Source organism: Schistocerca americana, chromosome 9, assembly GCF_021461395.2.
Source record: "Schistocerca americana isolate TAMUIC-IGC-003095 chromosome 9, iqSchAmer2.1, whole genome shotgun sequence".
NCBI lineage: Eukaryota > Metazoa > Arthropoda > Insecta > Orthoptera > Acrididae > Schistocerca > Schistocerca americana.
In genome coordinates this window covers 161011754-161035768 of record NC_060127.1, presented here as the reverse complement: position 1 = coordinate 161035768, position 24015 = coordinate 161011754, and the positions used below count along the sequence as shown (strand labels likewise).

Genomic DNA, 24015 nt, shown 5'->3' with positions numbered 1-24015 from the left:
ATCTACATCTACATCTTCATCTACATACATACTCCGCAATCCACCATACGGTGCGTGGCGGAGGGTACCTCATACCACAACTAGCATCTTCTCTCCCTGTTCCACTCCCAAACAGAACGAGGGAAAAATGACTGCCTATATGCCTCTGTACGAGCCCTAATCTCTCTTATCTTATCTTTGTGGTCTTTCCGCGCAATGTAAGTTGGCGGCAGTAAAATTGTACTGCAATCAGCCTCAAATGCTGGTTCTCTAAATTTCCTCAGTAGCGATTCACGAAAAGAACGCCTCCTTTCCTCTAGAGACTCCCACCCGAGTTCCTGAAGCATTTCCGTAACATTCGCGTGATGATCAAACCTACCATTAACAAATCTAGCAGCCCGCTTCTGAATTGCTTCTATGTCCTCCCTCAATCCGACCTGATAGGGATCCCAAACGCTCGAGCAGTACCCAAGAATAGGTCGTATTAGTGTTTTATAAGCAGTCTCCTTTACAGATGAACCACATGTTCCCAAAATTCTACCAATGAACCGAAGACGACTATCCGTCTTCCCCACAACTGCCATTACATGCTTGTCCCACTTCATATCGCTGTGCAATGTTACGCCCAAATATTTAATCGACGTGGCTGTGTCAAGCGCTACACTACTAATGGAGTATTCAAACATTACAGGATTGTTTTTCCTATCTATCTGCATTAATTTACATTTATCTATATTTCGAGTTAGCTGCCACTTCTCTGTCTACCTTTGACAAATCTGCAGAAACGTTATAGACGGCACTGGTGTATGGAAAGACGTCACTGGCGATAGGAATGGGATCAGATAGTGCTTTCGGAGGCATTCAGGTTCTGTTTGTTTGAAAATGAAGACCGCATTTTGGTTCGCCACAGATAGGGGAGCGGCATCAGCATTTGCACAAGACATACAGCACCAACTCATGGTCTTACGGTGTGGGGTGCTGTTGGGTACAACCACAAACCATATCTGGCGCGAGTCCACGGTACTGTGACCAGTGTGATTTACGTGAATGACATCCTGCGAGCTGTTGCCATACTCTTTCTGCACAACACCCCTGACGCCATTTTTCAACAAGACAATGCACGACGACACGTTGCTGCATGAACATGTGCCCTCTTGGTGTCCCAGGATGTAAGCCATTTGTCCTGGGCCGCCAGATCACCAGACTTGTCGCCAGTCGAAAATGTTTGGTTTACGGTGAAATGACAGGTACAGTGCTGTGACCCAATGCCAGTCACCATAGATGAACTTCGGAACCAGGTGAATGGGGCATGGATGGTTATACCACAGGGCGCCATTCGCGCCTTATAAGCATTGGTGCCATGACGCATGGAACAAATTACTAGGACCCATTTCAGACACCATGCCTACTAGGTAACAGGACACGTGCTGAACCGAGGCGACTGAAATGCTAATCATTTCTGCAGAACATACTAATGTACACGTCCTGTGAATATGAATGTTTTATCTCTAGTCATTCAAGGAGTTCCATTTTTTTTTAAACATTAATGTAAATATGGGATCCAACTGGAAGCCAATATGGCGCCTCGTGACACTGTACTGGAGGGAGATGGCATGCATTTGACGTAGGTGCCGTTCTGCTATCTCATTGGTGAACGTCCAAACGCAAGCTCAGAATATCTGAAATGCTAGTTATCACTTTGCACTTTTAGAAATTCTGCGCACGTTCCACGCTGTTTACTCTTAAAATTCCGAGAGCGGAATTCCTACTAGAGTTAACCGATTTGTTTGTTCCTCCTATGTATATCGCCTGGAAAGACTACACGGAAGCTTACCAACTATCCTTCATGTAGAGCATTCAGGATTTATAGATGAAAATAGTATTTCCTTATAGACGTGCAGTACAATTTACTTACGGTGTTTCTGTCTCTTCTCCACATGTTCTTAAAACGAGAGCTTTTTTCTTCGTTGCAGGCGGAGATTGACGTCGAAAGGAACTTGGTAGCACATTTATTCTTGGCAATTTTTCGCCCACTTTGATCCAATTTTTTCCTACACAACTTTGGTGTTTTCCCATTTCCCCTCATCTTAGTACAACCTTACAAGAGAAATATTGTTACCAAGCTGCTCGTTGCACACGATGAGAAGCCTACAAATCTCAAATTTCTCAAATCTGGGCATATAAAATTCAGTGTAATGTATGTACGAGTTTTTATACAAACCGGACAGGGAGGGCACTTTAGGCCCACTTCTGTGGGTTCCTGCTCATGAAAGAAGTTGAAAATTTATATAAATCAACTTCTGCAGTTATTTCAAAATCGACGAACACACTTTTCCTCCTTCATCTTTACTTAACATGGAAATTTTACATAAAGCTTACAAGGGCTAAAAAACCCTCTTAGAAGAATTACTTATATGGATATGGTGTCTGTTCTTTCGGACATGTCCGATGACTTGCAGCCGTCTAGAACGAAATTAGAATTATATTAATAACTTCAGCTGCTGAAGGGGTTGACATATATCAACGGGGACAGGTGAAAGTGTGTGCCCCGACCGGGACTCGAACCCGGGATCTCCTGCTTACATGGCAGACGCTCTATCCATATGAGCCACCGAGGGCACAGATAATAGCGCGACTGCAGGGACTATCTCGCGCACGTCTCCCGTGAGACCGACATTCTCACCTTGTATGTCCACACACTACGTTCGTAGTTTCCCACCCCAACACACTCATTACTCGTGGAAGACATTCTTACCGAGCCCCGTAACAGTCCGGGGAATGTGTGTGCATCCGCACAAAAGAAGAGCGTCATGGCTGTTATTGCCAGAGGTATATACATATATGGATATGGTGTCTGTTCTTTCGGACATGTCTTTCACGAGTAATGAGTGTGTTGGAGTGGGACACTACGGACGTAGTGTGTGGACATACAAGGTGAGAATGTGGGTCTCACGGAAGGCGTGCGCCAGATAGTCCCTGCAGTCGCGCTATCCTCTGTGCCCTCGGTGGCTCAGATGGATAGAGCGTCTGCCATGTAAGCAGGAGATCCTGGGTTCGAGTCCAAGGTCAGGGCAGAAATTTTCACCTCTGCCCGTTGATATATATCAACACCCGTCAACAGCAGGTATTAATATAATTCTAATTCCGTCTTAGAATATTCCAAATACGTAAATAAACATTTTTTATCATTCCAAAGATCTGTTGAACGATCAGAGTGCACTGAAAATCAGAAGCTGTTTTGACTGTATAGGATCTCTTATTAAATGGTGAAAACCACTATAGGTCATTTAGATATTGAGAATAGCTTGTGTGGAATTATGTGCCATGTCTCTCATATGTGTAATATAGACTGATCAGCCAGAACATTATGACAACCTACCTAACAGCTGGTATGTCCATCTTTGGCACGGATGACAGCGGCGATGTGTCGTGGCATGGAAGTAAGGAGGCCTTGGTAGGTCGCTGGAAGGAGCTGGAACAACATCTGCACACACAAATCACATGATTCCCGTAAATAGCAGGGAGGGGGCGATGATGTAAGATGGCAGAAGTGTTTCCATCAGGCGAGTTGGAGGCCAGGACATTAATTGGAACTCGCTATTGTGTTCCTCGAACCACTGCATCGCACTCCTGGCCTTGTAACATGGCGCATTATCTTGTTGAAAAATGCCGCTGCCGGCGGGAAACACGATCATGATAAAGGGGTGTATGTGGTATGGAACCAGTGTACCACACTCGTTGGCCGTCATGGTGCCTTGCATGCACTAGACCTATGGATGTCCACGTGAAAGTTTCCCAGAGCTTATTGGAGCCACCATCAGTTTGTCTCCGCCCCGCAGTACGGTGTCGAGGAGCTGTTCCACTGGAAGTCGACTGACTCGTGGCATAATGAAGAAAGTATCAGGGTTCATCAAAGCATGCAATCCTCTGCCACTGTGCCAAAGTCCAGCGCCAGTGGTCATGTGCCTGTTTCAGTCACAGTTGCCAATGTCACGGGTTAACATTGGCACATGCATGGGTCGTCGGCTGCGGAGTCCCATCTTTAGGAGTGTTTGGTGCACTGTGTGTTCAGACACACTTGTACTCTGCCAGGGATTAAAGACTGATGATAGTTCCACCACAGTTCGCCGCTGGTCCTGTTTACCAGTCTGCCCAGCGTACGGCGTCCAAATTTGTAATGAAGGGTGGCCACCCAACAACATGACGTGTGGATGTGGTTTCACCTCGGTTCGGCCACAAGCTGAAGACACTCACTATAGCACTCCTTGAACGCTTGACTAGTCGTGCAGTTTCCAAAATGCTCATGCTGACCCTGAAGACCATCACAATCTAGCCTCGGTCGAACTCAGATTGCGCGCTTTCCCCGTTCTACAAATGGACAGCTCCCTAACTGATACTCCACGCAATGTGTGTTTGGGACAGGTGGGGGGGGGGGGGATAAGGCTAGCAGTAATTTCTCGCCACGTGACACTGTTATCTCCAGGACGGGTTTATATCGATAGTGGGCTTGTGGTCATTATATTCTGGCTGATCAGTGTATAACTTCCTTTTTACATAAGCACTAAGAACTCCATCTTCAGGCCACAAGTGGTCCATCGGGACCATCCGACCGCCGCGTCATCCTGAGTTGAGGACTCTGATAGGAGGGGCATGTGGTCAGCACACCGCTGTCCCGGTGGTTACGATGGTTTTATTTGACTGGATCCACTACTATTTGGTCGAATAACTCCTCAATTGGAATCACGAGGCTGAGTGCACCCAGAAAAATGGCAACAGCGCATGGCGGCCCGGATGGTCACCCATCCAAGTGCCGGTCACGCCCGACAGTGCTTAACTGCAGTGACCTGACGGGTACCGGTCCATCCACTGTGGCAAAGCCTTCCTTTTTATATACCTCAGTTATAAATTGTATATGCTTCTATTTTTCTTGGTACTGGCACGAAAACTTGACTACATAAATAAATGTGATTCATTCACAGTGAATTGTGAATCTCTGTTAATAATTACCACACACAAACTGCGTGCCTGAGGAATACCGTCTCAGTTTTGCAACTGGATTCGTGACTTCCTGGCAGAGAGTTCAAATGTTTCAAATGGCTCTGAGCACTACGGGGCTTAACTTCTGAGGTCATCAGTCCCCTAGAACTTAGAACTAGTTAAACATAACTAACCTAAGAACATCACACATATCCATGCCCGAGGCAGGATTCGAACCTGCGACCGTAGCGGTCGCGCGGTTCCAGACTGTAGCACCTAGAACCGCTCGGCCACTCCGGCCGGCCCTGTCAGAGAGGTCACAGTTCGTAGTAACTGACGGAAAGTCGTCGAGTAAAAAAGAAGTGATATCTGCCGTTGGCCAAGGAAGTGTTGCAGGCCTGTGCTGCACCTAATCTATGTAAAAGATTTAGGGGACAATCTGAGCAACCTTCTTAGATTATTTACAGCTGATGCTGTCATTTGCCGGCTATTAAAGTCATCAAAAGATCAAAACCAACTCAAAAACGATTTAGACAAGACATCTGTTTCGTGCGAAAACTGGCAATTGACTCTAAATAATGAAAAGTGTGAGGTAATCCACATGGCTCCTAAAATGAATCCGTTAAATTTCGGTTACACGATATACTACACAAGTGTAAAGGCTGTCAGCTCAACTAAATGCCTAGGGATGACAATTACGAACAAGTTACATCGAAAAGATCACATAGATAATGTTGTGGGGGAGGCGAACGAAAGGCTGAATTTTACTGACAGAACATTAGAAGATGCAACAAGTCCGTTAAAGAGACTGCCTACGCTACACCTACCTATCCCCTGCTCGAGTACAGCTGTGTCTGGTATGGGATCCTTACCAGTCGGGATTGATGGAGAACATCGAAAAATTCAAAGAAGGGCAGCTCGTTTTGGACTGTCGCAAAGCAGGGGGAGAGTTTCATGGGGATGATACATGAGCTATGGTGTTTATCGATGTGGCGAGATCTTTTCACAACATTTCAATTTCCAACTTTGTCCTCTGAATGCGAACATTTTGTGTTGGCGTCTATCAGCTTAGGGTGAAATTATAATCGTAATAAAATAAGAGAAATCAGAGCTCCTACGGAGATATTTAAGGGTTCGTTTTTCCCGCGCGCTGTTCCAGAGTGTAACGCTAGATAAATACGCAGTGATTCGATGAACCCTCTATCAGGACCTGAAGTGCAAATTGCAGAGTAGTCTTTTACATTTGGATTAATATGCATTTTTCGGCACGTCATTGTATTACGTTTCCGTGACGAAAACATTGATATGTGCTAAACAAATATCAGACAAGTTGCTTTGTTGTACACTTCTTACACACACATGAAAAAAAGTTTTGCATCACCTCGGTTCCCCGAGTTCCGGGACCTGTACAGAAGACTGTTATAGAGGTCAACGTAAACATAATTCCGCCCTTTTTATTGCTCATTAAGACCACACATTGTATGTTGTACTATCATACAGCGAGATCTTTAGAGGTTGTGGTCCAGATTGCTGTACACACTGGTACCTCTAATACCCAGTAGCACATCGTCTTGCATTGATGCATGCCTATACTCGTCGTGGCATACTATCCACAAGTTCATCAGCGTACTGTTCGTTCAGAATGTCCCACTCCTCAACGGCGTGGTTGGTGGGTCACGCCGTCCATAAAGCGCCCTTTTCAATCTAACCCAAGCGTGTTAGGTAGGGTTAATGTCTGGAGAACATGCTGGACACACTAATCGAGCGATGCTGTCATCTTGAGGAAGTCATTCACAAGATGTGCACGATAGGAGCGCGAATTGTCGTCCATGAAGACGAATGCCTCGCCAATATGCTGCCGATATGGTTGCACTATCAGTCGTAGGATGGCATTCACGTATCGTACAGCCGTTACGGCGCCTTCCATGACCACCAGCGGCGTACGTCGACCCCACATAATGCCACCCCAAAACAGCAGCCAACCTCCACTTTACTGCACTCGCTGAACAGTGCGTCTAAGGCGTTCAGCCTCGCTGCGTTGTCTTCGAACAAGTCTCCGATGGTTGTCTGGTTGATGGCATACGCGACACTCATCGGCGAAGAGAACGTGATGCCAATGCAGAGCGGTCCATTCGGTACGTTGTTGAGCCCATCTGTACCGCACTGCATGGTGTCGTGGTTGCAAAGATGGACCTCGCCATGGACGTCGAGGGTGAAGTTGCGCATCGTGCAGCCTATTGCGCACAGTTTGAGTCGTAACACGACGTCGTGTGGCTGCACGAAAAGTGTTATTCAACATGGAGTCGTTGCTGCCAGGGTTCCTCCGAGCCATAATCCGTAGGTAGCGGTCACTCACTGCAGTAGTAGCCCTTGGGCGGCCTGAGCGAAGCATGTCATCGACAGTTCCTGTTTCTCTGTATCTCCTCCATGTCCGAACAACATCGTTTTGGTTCACTGCGAGACGCCTGTACATTTCCCTTGTTGAGAGCCATTCTTGGCACAGAGTAGCAATGCGGACACGGTCGAACTGCAGACAACACAAGCCGTGCACCTCCTTCCGGTAGAATGACTGGAACTGATAGGCTGTCTGACCCCCTACGTCTAATAGGCGCTGCTCAATCATGGTTGTTTATATCTTTGGGCGGGTTGAGTGACGTCTCTGAACAGTCAAAGGGACTGTGTCTGTGACACAATATCCACAGTCGATGTCTGTCTTCAGGACTTCTGGGAACCGGGGTGATGCAAAACTTTTTTTGATGTGTGTACTTTACATACACATGTGACAATGTTCTAATGATTTGTGATATCCCAAATTTCCTAATTGTGCATCGGGGCTTGACTTTTATTGTGAAATACACTCCTGGAAATTGAAATAAGAACACCATGAATTCATTGCCCCAGGAAGGGGAAACTTTATTGACACATTCCTGGGGTCAGATACATCACATGATCACACTGACAGAACCACAAGCACATAGACACAGGCAACAGAGCATGCACAATATCGGCACTAGTACAGTGTATATCCACCTTTCGCAGCAATGCAGGCTGCTATTCTCCCATGGAGACGATCGTAGAGATGCTGGATGTAGTCCTGTGGAACGGCTTGCCATGCTATTTCCACCTGGCGCCTCAGTTGGACCAGCGTTCGTGCTGGACGTGTAGGCCGCGTGAGACGACGCTTCATCCAGTCCCAAACATGCTCAATGGGGGACAGATCCGGAGATCTTGCTGGCCAGGGTAGTTGACTTACACCTTCTAGAGCACGTTGGGTGGCACGGGATACATGCGGACGTGCATTGTCCTGTTGGAACAGCAAGTTCCCTTGCCGGTCTAGGAATGGTAGAACGATGGGTTCGATGACGGTTTGGATGTACCGTGCACTATTCAGTGTCCCCTCGACGATCACCAGTGGTGTACGGCCAGTGTAGGAGATCGCTCCCCACACCATGATGCCGGGTGTTGGCCCTGTGTGCCTCGGTCGTATGCAGTCCTGATTGTGGCGCTCACCTGCACGGCGCCAAACACGCATACGACCATCATTGGCACCAAGGCAGAAACGACTCTCATCGCTGAAGACGACACGTCTCCATTCGTCCCTCCATTCACGCCTGTCGCGACACCACTGGAGGCGGGCTGCACGATGTTGGGGCGTGAGCGGAAGACGGCCTAACGGTGTGCGGGACCGTAGCCCAGCTTCATGGAGACGGTTGCGAATGGTCCTCGCCGATACCCCAGGAGCAACAGTGTCCCTAATTTGCTGGGAAGTGGCGGTGCGGTCCCCTACGGCACTGCGTAGGATCCTACGGTCTTGGCGTGCATCCGTGCGTCGCTGCGGTCCGGTCCCAGGTCGACGGGCACGTGCACCTTCCGCCGACCACTGGCGACAACATCGATGTACTGTGGAGACCTCACGCCCCACGTGTTGAGCAATTCGGCGGTACGTCCACCCGGCCTCCCGCATGCCCACTATACGTCCTCGCTCAAAGTCCGTCAACTGCACATACGGTTCACGTCCACGCTGTCGCGGCATGCTACCAGTGTTAAAGACTGCGATGGAGCTCCGTATGCCACGGCAAACTGGCTGACACTGACGGCGGCGGTGCACAAATGCTGCGCAGCTAGCGCCATTCGACGGCCAACACCGCGGTTCCTGGTGTGTCCGCTGTGCCGTGCGTGTGATCATTGCTTGTACAGCCCTCTCGCAGTGTCCGGAGCAAGTATGGTGGGTCTGACACACCGGTGTCAATGTGTTCTTTTTTCCATTTCCGGGAGTGTATATACCATAGTTCCTGAGAAAAATAGCTAAGAATTAAATAATTTGGCTTTATTCATAATATACTAAGTGGGCTATTACTTTAAAAAGTGTGTGGTTTTCCAGATTGGTCTGATTTATGATTTGAATCGTTCATCATAACAACTTTATAATCAACATATTTGTCGAAAGCGAGTTGCCATTGGAATAGCTTTGCCCCTGTATCTGCTTGTTAAATTGTTTCCCCCTCGTTGTTTTTAGTATCATTGTGTAGTACCTTGAAACTTACAATTAGTATTTTTATCTAACATTAATTAGTCGCCAAAGGCTAAAGGTCGGGCAGGCAGACAGTTTTTATGCATTGCCGCTGGGAATTGCGCTTCTCGCCTGTTTTTACGTGACGTTCAGATTGCTCTGTCTTCTTTTTCGCTTTTTCTGCTATTGGCTTCGCAGCACATCGCATGAAATACACGATTAGGCTGAGGTCATCAGTCCCCTAGAACTTAGAACTACCGGTACTTAAACCTAACTAACCTAAGGACATCACACACATCCGTGCCCAAGGCAGGATTCGAACCTGCGACTGTAGCAGTCGTGCGGTTCCAGACTGAAGTGCCTAGAACAGCTCATTTTCGAACAAGATTGAGGTTAGGTCCTCAGATACTGATTTGAAATGTATTGCATTCAATATCATATAAGAGAATACATTTAAGCAAGGTAAAAACTCAGTGTGTAAATCATTTGGTAGATAGTCCGTAACGGAATGCTCTGGTTATCTGTTGTAAGATCCTGTTTTTAAGATGATTCTCCTTTATGATAATATTTGTAGCAGACCTCATATAACATTGATGTGAGAGGCAGACATCTGAAAAAGGTAACATTGTCAAATATTTGTATCAACACGTTCACATATACATGAGAGAGAAAATCATGCATCTTCGGTGAAAGCAGTCATTGTTGCTTCAGTATCTGCTTAATCAGAGTTGAGTGAGATCAGAGACTAATTAACATTATATTACGTCAAAATCCAAAGAAAATAATAATACCTGTTATAATATTTCCCAGTTTTTTCAACTTTCAAAGCGAGGTAGCTAAGATGGACCATCTCAAAGGTATCCAGGATGAATAAAAATACAGACGTGCGGTCTTCGCCAAGTTGTAGCGGAAAATACGGCGAATTTCCTGACATACGCAATTAATTTTTTTCGTTTATACTCGCCGAATAATGACACTGACTTCGTTTTTTTGTAATGGAATCCTATACTTTTTTGTGGCATTTGACTTCATCGAATAACATGTATGGGACATGACAAAATAGTGTCAAGACAACAGCTCCGCGAACCATTGTCCCTCCGTCAGGCGAAGAGGCTACACATTCGTCTGCCCTATTACACCAAATGTAAATAAGCACGTAACTCACGTACAGTTCGTGTGTTCATTATCAAGGCTGCCATACAAAAGTTGCCCCTGTGCATTGTTGCATGCTATAAAGTGATTCTGGAGAAACAATATTGCAAGTTGAACATCATCTGGGGTTAACGGCAGCGAGGACCGTGTTATATGTTATAAGGCATTTCACACCTTCGGGAGTTGTCGGTGTTTCCTAATACACCTCTTGTTTTAATTTTCGTGACAGATAAAAGCATAGATACGACCATTTTGCGTTTTCTGAACGACGGTTCCAATGTTCTCCCAAATGATCTCTTAAGAGGGTCTGTCATTACTTGTGCAGAATGCCAAGGACATTCGTCACGTTGCCACCACGCTGACTGCCTTATGACCAGTGGGATGTCTTCTAATAATTGCGGCAGCAGCATATCTTAAGAACTCGAGATACTTGAACGCATTTAGATTCCCATCAATAAAACAGGGACCAATGACGCAAGTCTTCAAAAACGCGCACCAAACGTTGTTAGAACAAGAACGTTGTTTTTATTCACTTCTTTGAGTCAGCGACTATCTTCAACTGACGATTAGCGCACATTACGAAGATTGACTTGCTCATTGTTTGTAAACGATGTTTCTTCCTTCAACAAAATTTGCCGTAAATTTGCCGCACCACTTTGCACTTCGGAAAACTATAACCAATTTCGAAGTTACTGCTATGAACCTGTAGATGATGATGATGATGAAATATGGGATATAGTGTTCGCAGAGAATTTGGTTGGCTGATGCCTCTCGTACTTCTGAGATGCCTCTTAGTGACATTTGCACAGTGTGTTACTGCTGATAAAATTTTTGTTTCATTTCTTTCATCAGCTGTTCTTTTTATTGCCGCATTTTATCCTCCACACTTCCTCTTTCTAGAGCTTCTTTTATAATATTTGCAAAGACAGATCCTCAGCACACAACCGCACCTCTGTTCAAATAGTTAGGAGACATTTGCTGTACACGATATTCATTTTTTCCGATACTCTTATACATTGTGAATGCCCAAATACACTACTGGCCATTAAAATTGCTACACCAAGAACAAATGCAGATGATAAACGGGTATTCATTGGACAAACATATTATACTAGAACTGACACGTGATTACATTTTCACGCAATTTGGGTGCATGGATCCTGAGAAATCAGTACCCAGAACAACCACCTCTGGCCGTAATAACGGCCTTGATATTACGGGGCAATGAGTCAAACAGAGCTTGGATGGTATGTACAGGTACAGCTGCCCACGCAACTTCAACACAATACCACAGTTCATCAAGAGTAGAGACTGGCGTATTGTGACGAGCCAGTTGCTTGGTCACCATTGACCAGACGTTTTCAATTGGTGAGAGATCTGGAGAATGTCCCCCCATGAACCATAGACATTGCCATTGGTGGGGCGGCTTGCGTGCCTCAGCGATACAGATGGCCGTACCATAGGTCCAACCACAACGGAGGGGTATCTGTTGAGAGGCCAGACAAACGTGTGGTTCCTGAAGAGGGGCAGCAGCCTTATCAATAGTTGCAGGGGCAACAGTCTGGATGATTGACTGATCTGGCCTTGTAACACTAACCAAAACGACCTTCCTGTGCTGGTACTGCGAACGGCTGAAAGCAAGGGGAAACTACTGCCGTAATTTTTCCCGAGGGCATGCAGCTTTACTGTGTGGTTAAATGATGATGGCGTCCTCTTGGGTAAAATATTCCGGAGGTACAATAGTCCCCCATTCGGATTTCCGGGCGGGGACTACTCAAGAGGACATCGTTATCAGGAGAAAGAAAACTGGCGTTCTACGGATCAGAGTGTGGAATGTCAGATCCCTTAATCGGGCAGATAGGTTAGAAAATTTAAAAAGGGAAATGGGTAGGTTAAAGATAGATATAGTGGGAATATGTGAAGTTTGGTGGAAGGAGGAACAAGACTTTTGGTCAGGTGAATACAGATTTATAAATACAAAATCAAATAGGGGTAATGCAGGAGTAGGTTTAATAATGAATAAAAAAATAGGAGTGAGGGTAAGCTACTACAAACAGCATAGGGAACGCATTATTGTGTCCAAGACAGACACGAAACCCACGCTTACTACAGTGGTACAAGTTTATATGCCAACTAGCACTGCAGATGATGAAGAAATTGATGAAATGTGTGATGAGATAAAAGAAATTATTCAGGTAGTGAAGGAAGATGAAAATTTAATAGTCATGGGTGACTGGAACTCGTGAGTAGGAAAAGGGAGAGAAGGAAACATAGTAGGTGAATATGGATTGGGGGTAAGAAATGAAAGAGGAAGACGTCTGGTAGAATTTTGCACAGAGCATAACTTAATCATAGCTAACACTTGGTTCAAGAATCATAAAAGAAGGTTGAATATATGGAAGAATCCTGGAGATACTAGAAGGTATCAGACACATTATATAATGGTACGACAGAGATTTAGGAACCAGGTTTTAAATTGTAAGACATTTAGAGGCAGATGTGGACTCTGACCACAATCTATTGGTTATGAACTGTAGATTAAAACTGAAGAAACTGCAAAAAGGTGGGAATTTAAGGAGATGGGACCTGGATAAACTGACTAAGCCACAGGTTGTACAGAGTTTCGGGGAGAACATAAGGGAACAATTGACAGGAATGGGGGAAAGAAGTACAGTAGCAGAAGAATGGGTAGCACTGAGAGATGAAGTAGTAAGGTAGCAGAGGATCAAGACAAGGGCTAGTACAAATCCTTGGGTAACAGAAGAAACATTGAATTTAATTGATGAAAAGAGAAAATATAAAGAAGCAGTAAATGAAGCAGGCAAAAAGGAATACAAACGTCTCAAAAATGAGATCGACAGGAAGTGCAAAATGGCTAAGCAGGGATGGCTAGAGGGCAAATGTAACGGTGTGGAGGCTTATCTCACTAGGGGTAAGACAGATACTGCCTATAGGAAAATTAAAGAGAACTTTGGAGAGAACACTTGTATGAATATCAAGAGTTCAGATAGAAACCGAGTTCTAAAGAAAGAAGGGAAAGTAGAAAGGTGGAAGGAGCATATAGAGGGTCCATAGAAGGGCGATGTACTTGAGGACAACATTATGGAAATGGAAGAAGATGTAGATCAAGATGAAATGGGAGATATTATACTGCATGAAGAGTTTGACAGAGCACTGAAAGACCTGAGTCGAAATAAGGCCCTGGGACTAGACAACATTCCATTAGAACTACTGACGGCCTTGGGAGAGCCAGTCCTGACCAAATCTACCATCTGGTGAGCAAGATGTATGAGACAGGTGAAATACCCTCAGACTTGAAGAAGAATATAATAATTCCAATCCCAAAGAAAGCATGTGTTTACAGATGTGAAAATTACCGAACTATCAATTTAATAAGTCACAGCAGAAAAATACTAACACGTATTCTTTACAGATGAATGGAAAAACTGGTAGAAGCCGACCTCGGGGAAGATCAGTTTGGGTTCCATAGAATTGTTGGAACACGTGAGGCAATACTGGCTTTAAGACTTATCTTAGAAGAAAGATAAAGGAAAGACAAACCTACGTTTCTAGCATTTGTAGAGTAAGAGAAACCAGACGGCAGTTATAAGAGACGAGGGGCATGAAAGGGAAGCAGTGGTTGGGAAGGGAGTGAGACAGGGTTGCAGCCTCTCCCCGATGTTATTCAATCTTTATATTGACCAAGCAGTAAAGGAAACAAAAGAAAAGTTCGGAGTAGGTATTAAAATCCATGGAGAAGAAATAAAAACATTAAGGTTCGTCGATGACATTGTAATTCTGTCAGACACAGCAAAGGACTTGGAAGAGCAGTTGAACAGAATGGACAGTGTCTTGAAAGGAGGGTATAAGATGAACATCAACAAAAGCAAAACGAGGACAATGGAATGTAGTCGAATTAAGTCGGGTGATGGTGAGGGAATTAGATTAGGAGGTATTGAGGAGGTATTGAATAGAATTGGGGAGAAGAGGAGTTCGTGGCACAACTTGACAAGAAGAAGGGACCGGTTGGTAGGACATGTTCTGAGGCATCAAGGAATCACAAATTTAGCATTGGAGGGCAGCGTGGAGGGTAAAAATCGTAGAGGGAGACCAAGAGATGAATACACTAAGCAGATTCAGAAGGATGTAGGCTGCATTAGGTACTGGGAGATGAAGAAGCTTGCACAGGATAGAGTAGCATGGAGAGCTGCATCAAACGAGTCTCAGGGCTGAAGACCACAACAACAACAACATTGGAGAATGTGCTGGCCAGGGCAGCAGTCGAACATTTTCTGGTTCCAGAAATGCCTGTACAGGAACTGCAACATGCGGTCGTGAATTATCCTGCTGAAATGTAGGGTTTCGCAGGGATCGAATAAAGGGTAGAGCCATAGGTCATAACAAATCTGAAATGTAACGTCCACTGTTCAAAGTGCCGTCAATGCAAACAAGAGGTGACCGAAACGTGTAACCAATGGCATACCATCACGCCGGGTGATACGCCAGGATGACGATGACGAATACACGCATCCAATGTGCATTCACCGTGATGTCGCTAAACACCGATACGACTATCATGATGCTATAGACAGAACCTTGATTCATCCGAAAAAGTGAAGTTTTGCCATTCGTGCACCCAGGTTCGTCGTTGAGTACACCATCGCAGGAGCTCCTGTCTGTGATGCAGCGTCAAGGGTAACCACAGCCGTAGTCTCCGAGCTGATAGTCCATGCTGCTGCAAGCGTCGTCGAACTATCCGTGCAGGCGGTTGTTGTCTTGCAAACGTCCCCATCTGTTGACTCAGGGATCGAGACGTGGCTGCACGAGCCATTACAGCCTGTCATCTCGACTGCTAGTGATACGAGGCCATTGGGATCCAGCACGGCGTTACGTATTACCCTCCTGAACCTACCGATTCCATATTCTGCTAACAGTCATTGGATCTCGACCAACGCGAGCATCAATGTCGCGATACGACAAACCGCAATCGCGATAGGCTACAATCCGACCTTTATCAAAGTCGGAAACGTGATGGTACGCATTTCTCCTCCTTACACAAGGCATCCCAACAACGTTTCACAGGCAACGCTGGTCAGCTGCTGTCTGTGTATGAGAAGTCGGTTGAAACTTTCCTCATGTCAGCACGTTGTAGGTGTCGCCACTGGCGCCAACCTTGTGTGAATGCTCTGAAAAGCTGATCATTTGCATCTTCTTCCTGTTGGTTAAATGTCGCGTCTGTAGCGGGTCATTTTCGTGGTGTAGCCATTTTAATGGCCAGTAGTGTAGCTTTACAAACAATTTACCTGATTGCTACAACAGCAGAAAACCTATTGACGGGCTTCAACCGCGCAGGTTATCACAAGAACTATATCTCAGAAATGTGTTGGTTTACATTTTTGTATAATACGGCAAATGTCTGCGGAACCTCTTCTCCTTGCGGTGGGACAGTGGGTTGTGGTGCTGGTATCTTGATTTTATTTGATCGAGTATGGTATGTGTGAATTCCTAAGGGATCAAACTGCTTAGGTCATCGGTGCCTAGACTTACATATTACCTAAATTAACTTAAACTGACGTATGCTAAGGACAACACACACACCCACGCCCGAGGGAGCGGGAGGGGCCGCGCAGTCCGTGACATGGCACCTGAAACCGCGCGGTCACTCCGCGCGGCTTTGATCGAGTCCCATACAAGTTATGTCCTTGGTGTTCTCTTAGAAGCTTGTTTCAAGTACCACAAAAAAGTATAGAGCTTCATTACAAAAACAATAAAATCGATGTTGTAAATAGGCGATTATAAATGACAAAAGTTTATTGTGAACGACAGGAAATTCCTTATATTGTCCGCTGTAACTTGCCGAACACCCCCCCGATATGTTCATTCGTTCTTGATATATTTGGATATTTGGGGTGGTCTGTCTTATATGCCTCACACTGTATATACAGGGTGTTACAAAAAGGTACGGCCAAACTTTCAGCAAACATTCCTCACACACAAAGAAAGAAAATATGTTATGTGGATATGTGTCCGGAAACGCTTACTTTCCATGTTACAGTTCATTTTATTACTTCTCTTCAAATAACAGTAATCATGGAATGGAAACACACAGCAACAGAACGTACCAGCGTGACTTCAAACACTTTGTTACAGAAAATGTTCAAAATGTCCTCCGTTAGTGAGGATACATGCATCCACCCACCTCGCATGGAATCCCTGATGCGCTGATGCAGGCCTGGAGAATGGCGTATTGTATCACAGCCGTCCACAATACGAAAATTCCCCCATGAATGAAAGTCAAGAGGGTTGAGGTCAGGAGAGCGTGGAGGCCATGGAATTGGTCTGGCTCTACCAATCCATCGGTCACCGAATCTGTTATTGAGAAGCGTACGAACACTTCGACTGAAATGTGCAGGAGCTCCATCGTGCATGAACCACATGTTGTGTCGTACTTGTAAAGGCACATGTTCTAGCAGCACAGGTAGAGTATCCCATATGAAATCATGACAACGTGCTACATTGAGCGTAGGTGGAAGAACATGGGGGCCAATCGAGACATCACCAACAATGCCTGCCCAAACGTTCACAAGAAAATCTGTGTTGATGACATGATTGCACAATTGCGTGTGGATTCTCGTCAGCCCACACATGTTGATTGTGAAAATTTACAATTTGATCACGTTGGAATGAAGCCTCATCCGTAAAGAGAACATTTGCACGGAAATGAGCATTGACACACTGCTGGATGAACCATTCGCAGAAGTGTACCCGTGGAGGCCAATCAGCTGCTGATAGTGCCTGCACACGTTGTACATGGTACGGAAACAACTGGTTCTCCCGTATCACTCTCCATACAGTGACGTGGTAAACGTTACCTTGTACAGCAGCAACTTCTCTGACGCTGACATTAGGGTTATCGTCAACTGCACGAAGTATTGCCTCGTCCATTGCAGGTGTCCTCGTCGTTCTAGGTCTTCCCCAGTCGCGAGTCATAGGCTGGAATGTTCCGTGCTCCCTAAGACGCCGATCAATTGCTTCGAACGTCTTCCTGTCGGGACACCTTCGTTCTGGAAATCCGTCTCGATACAAAGGTACCGCGCCACGGTTATTGCCCCGTGCTAATCCACACATCAAATGGGCATCTGCGAACTCCGCATTTGTAAACATTGCACTGACTGCAAAACCACGTTCGTGATGAACACTAACCTGTTGATGCTACATACTGATGTGCTTGATGCTAGTACTGTAGAGCAATGAGTAGTATGTCAACACAAGCACCGAAGTCAACATTACCTTCCTTCAACTGGGCCAACTGGTGGTGAATCGAGGAAGTACAGCACATGCTGACGAAACTAAAATGAGCTCTAACGTGGAAATTAAGCGTTTCTGGACACATGTCCATATAACATCTTTTCTTTATGTGTGTGATGAATGTTTCCTGAAAGTTTGACCGTACCTTTTTGTAACACCCTGTATATTTTAATTGATTATGACAATCTCAGAAGTGAAACGTTATCAGTCTTCTGACTTATTTGGTACGGCCGTCACGAGTTACTCCGCTGTGCCAACCCCTTCATCTCAGGGGTAGCACCTGCAACCAACGTCCTCAGTTATTTGCTGGATGTATTCCAATCTCTGTCTCCCTCTGCAGCTTTCGCCCACCACGGCTCCCTCTAGTACCATGGAAGTTATTCTCTGAACTCGTAAATACACTCCTGGAAATGGAAAAAAGAACACATTGACACCGGTGTGTCAGACCCACCATACTTGCTCCGGACACTGCGAGAGGGCTGTACAAGCAATGATCACACGCACGCCACAGCGGACACACCAGGAACCGCGGTGTTGGCCGTCGAATGGCGCTAGCTGCGCAGCATTTGTGCACCGCCGCCGTCAGTGTCAGCCAGTTTGCCGTGGCATACGGAGCTCCATCGCAGTCTTTAACACTGGTAGCATGCCGCGACAGCGTGGACGTGAACCGTATGTGCAGTTGACGGACTTTGAGCGAGGTCGTATAGTGGGCATGCGGGAGGCCGGGTGGACGTACCGCCGAATTGCTCAACACGTGGGGCGTGAGGTCTCCACAGTACATCGATGTTGTCGCCAGTGGTCGGCGGAAGGTGCACGTGCCCGTCGACCTGGGACCGGACCGCAGCGACGCACGGATGCACGCCAAGACCGTAGGATCCTACGCAGTGCCGTAGGGGACCGCACCGCCACTTCCCAGCAAATTAGGGACACTGTTGCTCCTGGGGTATCGGTGAGGACCATTCGCAACCGTCTCCATGAAGCTGGGCTACGGTCCCGCACACCGTTAGGCCGTCTTCCGCTCACGCCCCAACATCGTGCAGCCCGCCTCCAGTGGTGTCGCGACAGGCGTGAATGGATGGACGAATGGAGACGTGTCGTCTTCAGCGATGAGAGTCGCTTCTGCCTTGGTGCCAATGATGGTCGTATGCGTGTTTGGCGCCGTGCAGGTGAGCGCCACAATCTGGACTGCATACGACCGAGGCACACAGGGCCAACACCCGGCATCATGGTGTGGGGAGCAATCTCCTACACTGGCCGTACACCACTGGTGATCGTCGAGGGGACACTGAATAGTGCACGGTACATCCAAACCGTCATCGAACCCATTGTTCTACCATTCCTAGACCGGCAAGGGAACTTGCTGTTCCAACAGGACAATGCACGTCCCCATGTATCCTGTGCCACCCAACGTGCTCTAGAAGGTGTAAGTCAACTACCCTGGCCAGCAAGATCTCCGGATCTGTCCCCCATTGAGCATGTTTGGGACTTGATGAAGCGTCGTCTCACGCAGTCTGCACGTCCAGCACGAACGCTGGTCCAACTGAGGCGCCAGGTGGAAATGGCATGGCAAGCCGTTCCACAGGACTACATCCAGCATCTCTACGATCGTCTCCATGGGAGAATAGCAGCCTGAATTGCTGCGAAAGGTGGATATACACTGTACTAGTGCCGACATTGTGCATGCTCTGTTGCCTGTGTCTATGTGCCTGTGGTTCTGTCAGTGTGATCATGTGATGTATCCGACCCCAGGAATGTGTCAATAAAGTTTCCCCTTCCTGGGACAATGAATTCACGGTGTTCTTATTTCAATTTCCAGGAGTGTAGATGTCCTGTCATACAGTTCCTTCCCCTTGTCAGTTTTTTCCCTATATTCCTTTCATCTCCGATTCTGCGCAGAATCTACTCATTCCTTATGTTATCAGTCCACCTAATTTTCAACATTCATCTGTAGCACCACATCTCAAATTCTTCAGTTATCTTCTGCTCCGGTTTTCCCACACTCCATGTTTCACTACCATAGTATGCTGTGCTCCAAAAGTACAGTCTCAGAAATTTCTTCTTCAAATGAAGGCCTATCTTTGATATTAGTGGACTTCTCTTGGACATAAATGCCCTGTTGCCAGTGATGGCCTGCTTTTGATGTCCGCCTTGCTTCATCTGTCATTGGTTATTTTGCTGCGTAGGTAGTAGAATTCCTTAACTTCATCTACTTCGTGATCATCAATCCTGCTGTTAAGTTTCTCGCTATTCTCATGTATGCTACTCCTAATTACTGTCGTCTTTCTTCGATTTACTCTCAATTCATATTCTATACTCATCAGATTGTTCATTACAGTCAGCAGATCATGTAATTATTCTTCACTTTGACTCAGTACAGCAATGTCATCTGCAAATCGTATCATTGATACCCTTTGACCTTGAATTTAAATTGCACTCCTAAATCTTGCTTTTATTTCCATCATTGCTATTTCGAAGTACAGATTGAACAGTAGGGGCGAAAGATTACATCCCTGTCGTACACCCTTTTTAATCCGAGCACTTAGTCCTTGATCGTCCACTCTTATTACTGCCCTATATTGTATATTACCGGACTCTCCCTTTAGCTAATTCCTATTTTTCTCATAATTTCGAACATCTTGCACCATTTTACATTGTCGAACGCTTTTTCCAGGTCGATAAATCCTATGAACGTGTTTTGATTTTTGTTTAGTCTTGCTTTCATTATCAGCAGCAATGTCAGAATTGCCTCTTTCGTACCTTTAATTTTCCCAAATCCAAATTGATAGTCATCCAACACATACTTAATTTTCTTTTCCATTCTTCTGTATATTACTCTTGCCAGCAACTTGAATGCAAAAGCTGTTAAGCTGATTGCGTGATAATTCTCGCACTTGCCACGTCTTGCAGTCTTCGAAAATGTGTGAATGATATTTTTCCGAAAGTCATATGGTATGTCGCCAGACTCATACATTCTAGACACCAGCTTGAATAGTCGTATGGTCACCATTTCCAGAATTATTTTAGAAATTCTGACGGAATATTATCTGTCCGTTCTGCCTTATTTGATCTTCAGTCCTCCAAAGCTCTCTTAAATTCTGATTCTAATACTGAATCCCCTCTCTCTTCCATATCGACTCCTGTTTCTTCCTCTATCATATCAGACAAATTGTCCTCCTCGTAGAGGCTTTCAGTGTATTCTGTCCACCTATCCGCTCTCTCCATTTAACAGTGGAATTCCTCTTGCACTCTTAATGTTACCACCCTTGCTTTTAATCTCACAGGAGGATGTTTTGATTTTTTCTATATGCCGAGTCAAATCTGCCGACAATCATTTCTTGTTCGATTTCTTCACATTTTTCATGCAGCCATCTCGTCTTAGCTTCCCTGCACTTAGTATTTATTTACTTCCTCAGTCACTTGTATTTCTGTGTTCATGAATTTCCCTGAACATTTTGGTACTTCCTTCCTTAATCGATCAACTGAAGTACATTGAAGCGCCGAAGAAACTGGTATAGTCATGCATGTTCAAATACAGAGAGATGTAAACAGGCAGAAAACGGCGGTAAGTGTCTGGCGCAGTTGTTAGATTGGTTACTACTGCTACAATGGCAAGTTATCAAGTTTTAAGTGAGTTTTAACGTGGTATTATAGTCGGTGCACGAGCGATTGGACTTAGCACCTTCGAGGTAGTGATGAAGTGGGAATTTTCTGGTACGACGATTTCACGAGTGTACCGTGAATATCAGGAATCCGGTAGAACATCAAATCTCCAACATCGCTGCGGCCAGAAAAAGATCCTGCAAGAACAAGACCAACAACGACTGGAGGGAATCTTTCAGTGCGACAGAAGTGCAACCCTTTCGCGAATTGTTGCAGATTTCAGTGTTGGGCCATCAACAAATATCAGCGTGGGAACCATTCAATGAAACATCATCGATATGGGCTTTCGGAGCCGAAGGCCCACTCGTGTACTCTTGGTGACTGCACAACACTTAGCTTTACGTCTCGCCTGTGCCCATCAACACCGATATTGGAATGCTGATGACAGTGGAACTGTGTTGCCTGGTCCGACGAGTCTGCTTCAAATTATATCGAGCGGATGGACGTGGACAGTTATTTAGACAACCTCATGAATCCATGGACCCCGCATGTCAGCAGCGGACTGTTCAAGCTGGTGGAGGCTCTGTAATTGTGTGTGGCGTCTGCAGTTGGAGTGATATGGGACCCCTGATACGTCTAGATACGACCCTGACAGGTGACACGTACGTAAGCATCCTGTCTAACCACCTGCATCCATTCATGTCCATTGTGCATTTTGGCAGGCTTGGGAAATTCCAGCAGGACAATGCGACTCCCCACACGTCCACAATTGCTACAGATTGGCTCTAGTATCACTCTTCGGAGTTTAAACCCTTCCGCTGGCCACCAAACTCCCCAGATATGAGCATATCTGGGATGACTTGGAATGTGCTGTTCAGAAGAGATCTCTTACTGATTCCTGGACAGCCCTGCAGGATTCATTTTGTCAGTTCCCTCCAGCCCTACTTCAGACATTAGTCGTGTCCATGCCTCGTCGTGTTGTGGCACTTCTGCATGCTCGTGGGGGCCCTACATCATATTAGACAGGTGTACCTGTTTCTTTGGCTCCTCACTGTATTCTTCTGTTACACAGTTCACAAATATATTAATTTTATTACTTAGGTTCGCGAATCACACGGCTGTCGAAACACGAGATTTTTCATTGTAGCTGACACCGTTGTAAGTGTCAGCGTCCTGGGTGAAGCACCGAATGTTGTGACGAGCAGAGCGCAAAAACGCTTCAGTAAAGAAAGGGATCCAAGGACATTTATGGTGTCCACGGAGGTCGCGTTGCTTGCTGGTGTTGGCGATTGTTGACGTTGGTCATAGCCAGTCAGACAATACTATACGATAACCAAAAGGAACTGCTGAATCTAATGTGTTTTCTTTTGGCACAAAATACGAACTAATAACATTTGTTTTCGATATGGAGAGCGCCAGAACAACTTTTACTGATCAGTTCGTTACGAATTTTAAGATTAATTACTGATCTTCATATGTGTTTGGTGAATGGAAATAAGATGTGCTGACAAACTTACTGATATCATAGCCCGAGGGCTATGTTGGGTTGGAATGTGGCAATTTTCTTGTGAATTGGCGAAGCCAACGAATCTCGACACGAAAATATGATTGCTGTTAATATGTTGATCTGTAGTTTAGCTGGAGCTATACGTTCGCCATTGTCATGTGATCAAATGTATGCAGACACCTGGCTGAAAATGACAAAAAATCCATGGCGCCCTCCATCGGTAATGCTGAAATTCAGTATGGTGTTGGCCCAACCTTAGCCTTGATGACTGCTTCCACTCTCGCAGGCATACGTTCAATCCAGTGCTGGAAGGTTTCTTGGGGAATAGCAGCCCATTCTTCACGGAGTGGTCAGCAGAGGTATCGCTGTCAGTCGGCAAGGCCTGGCACAAAGTCGGCTTTCCGAAACATCCCAAATGTGTTCTATAGAATTCAGGTCAGGACTCTGTGCAAGCCAGTTATTGTCGTGTAACCACTTCGCCACAGGCCATGAATTACGAACAGGTGCTCGATCATGTTGAAAGATGCAATCGCCATCCCCGAATTGCTCTTCAACAGTGGGAAGCGAGAAGGTGCTTAAAACATTGATGTAGGCCTGTGCTGTGATAGTGCCACGCAAAACAAGGGGTGCAATGGCTCTCCATGAAAAACCACACCGTAACACCACTGCCTCTGAATTTTACTGTTGGCACTACACATGCTGGCGGATGACGTTCACCGGACATTCGCCATACCCACACCCTGCCATCGGATCGCCACATTATGTACCGTGATTCGTCGCTCCACACAACGTTTTTACACTGTGCGATCATCCAGTGTTCACGCTCCTTCCACCAAGCGAGGCATCGTTTGGCATTTACCGGCATTTATGAGCAGCCGCTCGACCACGAAATCCAAGTTTTCTCACCTCCCGCTTAACTGTCATAGTACTTGCAGTGGATCCTGATGCAATTTGGAATTCCTTTGTAATAGTCTGGATAGAT

The 24015-nt window shown here is 45.8% G+C and overlaps 1 non-coding gene across 1 annotated transcript; it reads right to left on the bottom strand.

Moving 5' to 3' along the window:
* Positions 1-2523: 2523 nt before the first annotated feature.
* On the bottom strand, positions 2524-2598 carry Trnat-ugu. The gene has a single exon. It is a non-coding gene; the product is annotated as a tRNA-Thr (tRNA).
* Between the last annotated feature and the right edge of the window lie 21417 nt (positions 2599-24015).